The following is a 6,328-nucleotide window of genomic DNA, read 5'->3' as shown; positions in this document are numbered from 1 at the left end:
TTTACGACTATACGATAATAATAGTACGGTTTGCATTGAGAAAAAACGAATGAATATGGGAATACTATTACACACATAAGCGGTAAAAAACAAAAGAAGTTCGCACTCGTGATGACGAGAGAAGTTCATTAATGACAAAAACGAGCAACAGATTTGTGTACGGCTTGCTGTTTTGAAAAACGAAAGAAGATATCCTCACTAATTAAATGCGGATCCTGAATTCAATCACATAATGAGAAGTTCAGTTCACTAAAAAAAAATGTTGAATTTCCTATCAACTATTAATTGGGAAAAACTGAATCATATCATCATCATGCAGATCCCAATGCTTGCTGGGTTGTCTGCGAACCTAGACCAATAAGCAGCATGAGATCTTTCAACATACTAGGCCACTCCCCCACCTGAATTTCATTCTTGGGATGAAAAAGGAGCTGATACATGTACTCAGCTTTCCAATCCTCAACACGCCGCTGGTAGACAAATAAGGAATGCAACAAAAAAAGCATAAGAAAAACTCGTAAAAAAGAGACAAAAGAGCCATATAGAGAAAAAAGAGACAGACACTACACTTACATCCTGGTTTTTAATATTATCGGCAATCTTATCACCGCCATATGTAGCGCACATTCTTAAAGCATAGAAGCCACACTCATTAGGGCCTTGTCTTGGAGTCTTTGGATATGAACACCTGTCAGACAACAACCTCCCACTTTGTATATTACCATTATATTTGTTAAAATCTGCAACACCATACACATGTTTAATCAAGGCCACCATCCTACTAATCTGCAAAAACAAAAACAAAAAATAGTGAATGGTTTCGAGCAGTTAAAAAAACAAAAAGAGAAACACAAAAAGTCTGGGAAGTTCACATGCTATCGACATATCAGTTGACACAAACTATGGATGGTTTCGACGGTTTAAGAAATTATATAAAAAATAGCTAGGAAGTTCATATTGTACTAACAAAATCAGTTCACACACGGTGAAAAATGGTTTCAGCGAGTTGAATCGCATAAAAAAGCTCGGAAGTTCATATTGTACTAACATATCAGTACACACAAAAAAGTTTGAATGGTTACGGCAGTTAAAACACATAAAAAAAAGCTAGGGAAGTTCACATTATATTAACAGATGGGTTCACATAAAAATAGTAAAAATGATTGCGGTGAAAAAGTAAACGAAGAAATGATGAAAAGAAAATAACGTACAATCTCAACACGATCCTCGTGGTGCCGACTCCTTGAAGTATGTGCCGGACCGAGTATACCTCCTACTCGTCAAGGATGTCCAACGTACCGGTGTACTTGTTCATAACATAGACAGAGTGATGATCATGCATGAAATGAGGGATGATGATCCGTTCAGCGAACAACCCAAATTTGTTTAGAAAAAAGCACGCATGTAAGCCCTAAAAAAGGAAGTTCACTACGGCAAAATGAAGAGGTTCAGATTAAAAAAGCATACCAACTTTGCTTTCGGCAAATTTTCATTAGGCCGAACATAATGCTTGAACATGTTAGCGACAGACTTCACATCAAAAGGTGGTCTCGGTAATGGATTACCATTGCTGTCCCTTAGCTTGAATGGTGCAAAATCAAGCAAGTACTGCACAAAAAACAAAGGAAAAACACAACCCAAAAAAAAAGAAAGTATACAAAATAAGTATATGCATAAAAAGGTATATGTGAAAAATAAATTTTTATCTGTTGAAAAAACCTACAGGGATAGTATGAGGTGACATCAAAACACGGGAACCAGATTCAAAAATATATTTCATCCCTGGATCATCCTTCCAGTAATTGATGATACGATCCATCATGTCGGATTCCAACATTTCACAACGGCCAAACAGTTTATACATGTATTTGGCATCAATTAAAACAGGATCATCAAAAGGATTGCTGAACTTCACCAGGGGGACACTGCACACACATACAAAAGGCAAAAAAAATTTTTTATATAAAACTAGGGAAGTTCACTTAGCATATATAAAAATATGGAACTCTCATAAACGAAAAGAAACAAATAAAGAACTAGGGAAGTTCACTTAGCACATTGTTTTAAGTTCATATGCCACAAAAAATAAATAAACTAAGTAATAAAATAAGTATGAAAAACATACCTTCCATGCGCTTTGATGTACTCCTTGCTTAGAATTAACTCCATCATCTGCTTGGCCTTGGATAAATGAGGAAACACATATGGTACAAAGTTTGGGACTTCTTCCCCGAACTTATTGGACAATTTAGTAGGCCTTTTATTCGAAAGAACCAGATTTTTAGCACTAGACTGCACGGGCCTCGAGTTTCAAAATCATCATCGCTAGTCGGAGAACAGCGCCGAACATCCTTTGTAATGGGCTTCGCGATAAGTGCTTACCAAGCTGAGTGACAAAGTCATCGGAATCATCATCGTCGTCGAGCAAAACTACATCAGCCTTCCCCTTCTCTGCGGTGTCGGGAACCTTTTTGCTAGAAGATTTTCCGGTGTTGGAATGCAGCCTCCGGATAATCTTCTTTGTCTTGCTTACAAGACTATCAAAATTCTCTTCAGGAATAATCTCGAACTTCTGGTGTGAATGACTGAGTCTCAAAAAGTGAGAAATTGTCTTCCTCGATACCAAGAGATGGACCTGCATGAAAAGTATACAAAACCAGGAAGTTCACTTGTGTATCAAAAAACAAAAATTACCAAAACAGTGCAGTCCAAAAAACATGTGTTATAGAGCATAGCCAGCGATATATTTTGCGAAAACATAAAAAATCATACCAGGATCAACACCTAACACATCTTTCAAATCGATATTGAAGTCTCCACTGTCAGCCCAGCTATATAACATGGTCATCCTGATGTTTAGAATGTCTTTTTGACTGAACAAGCACATGCTTTCGCCATCGTAAGACTGGAGGATCTGAAACATGAAGAACCCGCAATCATGGCTGCAAAAAACAAAAACAAAAAACAAAAATGTATTAGTCAAAAAAAAACTGAAGTCAATGTATACAGAATAAAAAAGGCAAAAACAAAGGAAAAAAGGGGAAAAACGCTTACGCGAGTCTGCTCGTCTTGGAGAATTAACATAGTGAAGCTTGAAGTGGTCGATGGATTTTGGATGAAAATGATCACCCTTTGAATTCCACTGCTAACATCCATAACTTCTTGATACCAGGATGCCATTGTATGTAACGACTTCTTACCATCTGGATCATTAATATCGCGTAACGAATCAAGCAATTCAAAACGCTCTTTCTCAAGGTTCAAAGCAACAACACAAAAGTGACCAGGAGCTTGTGGTGCGGATGGATCGGGAGGATCAAAGGTAGCAAAAAGAATCTGCCATTTAGATGATAAAATAAAAAAGGACATGTTAGAAGTATGAAAAAGTACACTATTTTAGTAACATGTAGAACAGGGGAGAAAAAAGTAGGAAGTCCACATGCCATACATAGTGAAGTTCATATGTATAAGAAGAAGAAAAAAGACAACGATCATTACCACTTTCTTGTGATCCAAACGTTCGGAGCATCAACGCTGAAAATATTACGAACAAGCCGAGAATCCAGATTTCTTTCAAAAATCTGCCTCTGCAAAAATAACAATGAAAACAAAAGGTAAAAAAAACAGAAAAGTAGGAGAAAAATAAGCACCTACATTAACAAAAAAAATGATAAAAAAGAATGGAAAAATAACTACAAAAATAACTTACGAGAACAATTGTAAGGCACCACCATTTTATCGGAATTCTTGTACTTCGACCAAGCAAGTATGTTCCAACAGATACTGAGTTAGAGAACAAAGAAAACCGTTGGGTTTAAAAGCTTCGAGCAATTTGTCCGACCGTGCAATCACAATGATCATTCCTGAAAAGGGTCTTCTTACTGCAGAAAAAAACACAAAGAAAAGAGGACAAAAAAACAAAAATTAAAAAAAAGAAAACAAAACAAAAAATAAAAAGCCAAAAACCTAAAAAAAACAGATAGAACCTTCTTATGGGATGTTTCCTCAACTTGCAAACGCTTTCGTATACTTCTTTGATTTTAATCATCATAGGTTGGGCGAGGCAGTGGAGGCGTCGAACATAAACTAGAGTCTCGCAAAAAATAAGAGAGGACGAGAGAAAATGTAAGAACAACAAGGAAGTTCATATGATGATATTACGAAGTTCACATATACAAAAAACGTGGTGCAGAATCTTGGATGTCCAGAAAACCCAGAGTTGATCGATGAAGGGTACCACCAAAAAATATACACACACAAAGATATCGCACCCCCCCGGTCAGTCATATACATGCAGAAATGAAAGCTACGACATGAACTCATGCCGTATTACATAGCATTAAAAAGTGTCTTACATGGAACATGATGCCAAACCAGCAAAAACAAAATACATATACAGAAAGCACCCCACACCACCCCTCCCCCCATAAAAAGAACCAAAAAAACAAAAAGGAAAAGGTTTTAGATAAGAGATATGGGAGGAGTAAAACATAAAAGAAATAAAAAAACGGGCTAGCATTAGGGGAGGGTGTGTGTGGGGTAGGAGAACTGTATGTCCCCATTCGGATATCCTTGCCTAACTCTTGCGGAGATTCTTCAATAGAAGCGCTCAAGTCATCCGTTGATTCTTCAAAGATTGAGCTCGACTTGCTCGATCGAATCAGAGGCATCGCATCCATAGCTATCTCCGGCCTGAAACTGATTCTTGTCATCATCATCAGCACCAGTGCTGCGCTCTATATTGGCTTCAGTATCAAGCAGTTCTACCCGTGCAGCGGCAATAACTACTTCCTCACGATCATGCGCAAAATCGGACTTACAAACCGTAGCAGCGGTAATACACCAACATCATCAGCAAACTCAGCACATGTTTCGAAACAACTGCACCAACGCCAGGTAGTTGGGCAGCATCCTTCGCATCCTTTCCATCCTGACATGTTACAAGATCTTCAGGAATTGCACCTTCTTCGGCATGGTGTTCGGCATCTTTGTCGCCGGCGAGAATATACAACTTTCTCGGGAAATAAATTCCCCTTTCCAACAACGTCTTCCTCAGAATAATGATCAGCAACTTTGTCACAGGAACCACCAGAATTACCATCACTGTCATCTAAAGGAGGAGTTACAGGGGTTGCCGGTCGTACAAAATTATGCTTGACGTAATAACGATCAACAGATGAATTGTCATCACTGTCATCAGGCAGACCACCTTTCTCAACACATTTATCATTTACCTGCCAACAAACAACAAAAAAAACAGAAGTTCAGATGTAGAAAATGGAGTAGTTCATATACACAAAACAAAAAAAAGCCCACCTATAAAAGAAATAAAAAAGCAAAAATCCAAAAAAGAAAAAATACCTCAGCTACAGGAGGTGATTTATCAAAAACTACATCTCCAACATGGTCACCAGAAAAAGGTGGAGGACATTGAGGGGTTGGCGGACGAACAAAATCATCATTCGCACGTGCGTCATCACCATCTCCAGAATTCTGAGATGCATTTTCCTCAGCAATCCTAGCATCTTCCTGTAAAAAAATAAGAGAATAGCAAAAACAAAAAGATAAAGGAAGTTCACATGAAAAAACACAGAAGTTAACATATATATATAAGCACAAAAAGAAATAAACAAAGAAAGTTCACATAAAGATGGATGGACATAAGTTCAAGAAGGAAAAAAAAATACCTCAGCTTCAGCAGCTGACTGACCAAGTCCTGCATCAACATCTTCACCAGAAGCATAAATATTCTTCAGAACATTACTGTCAACATTATTATTGCCTGATACATTAACACGGCTCTCATACTGCTTGCACAAAAAGTCCCGATTCATACCAAAATCAAGAAAACCCGTGCGCATTAAAGACAAAGCACCCCTCAAGCTATCAAGGAGCGATGTTTCACGCTTTGCCTGTTCATCCAATGCTTCAAAACCGGGGAAAGTACCATCGAGCAAGCCGACCTTGAAATTGTTTCACACGATCAGGTCTGTAGTCGGAATCGTGCGAGAGAGATACTCAACTTTATGCAACGAGTGATCCAATCTCATCAATAACACCGGCAGAAGGCTTCCCATCACTAGTTGAAGCGGATCGGTGCTTGTCTTTCGTGTTGACATCGGCAAGTTGCGAAAATGGCATCTCGCAATGACCTCCAGCAGGATGTTCATTGGCAATGCCAACATCAGGCTCGCTGCGATGGGTGCCCTCATTGAGATCAACCATTAGATCTTCCACACGATACCGATATGAATAAGCAATTTGGTTGCGGCCTTTCCACTGCATTGTAATAAAGGAGTTCACTTAGCAGAAAAACTGAAGTTCGAGA

Source organism: Lolium rigidum, chromosome 3 (genome assembly GCF_022539505.1).
Source record: "Lolium rigidum isolate FL_2022 chromosome 3, APGP_CSIRO_Lrig_0.1, whole genome shotgun sequence".
Taxonomy (NCBI): Eukaryota; Viridiplantae; Streptophyta; class Magnoliopsida; order Poales; family Poaceae; genus Lolium; species Lolium rigidum.
The sequence above is the reverse complement of the archived record's forward strand: the minus strand, read 5'-3'. Positions refer to the sequence as shown.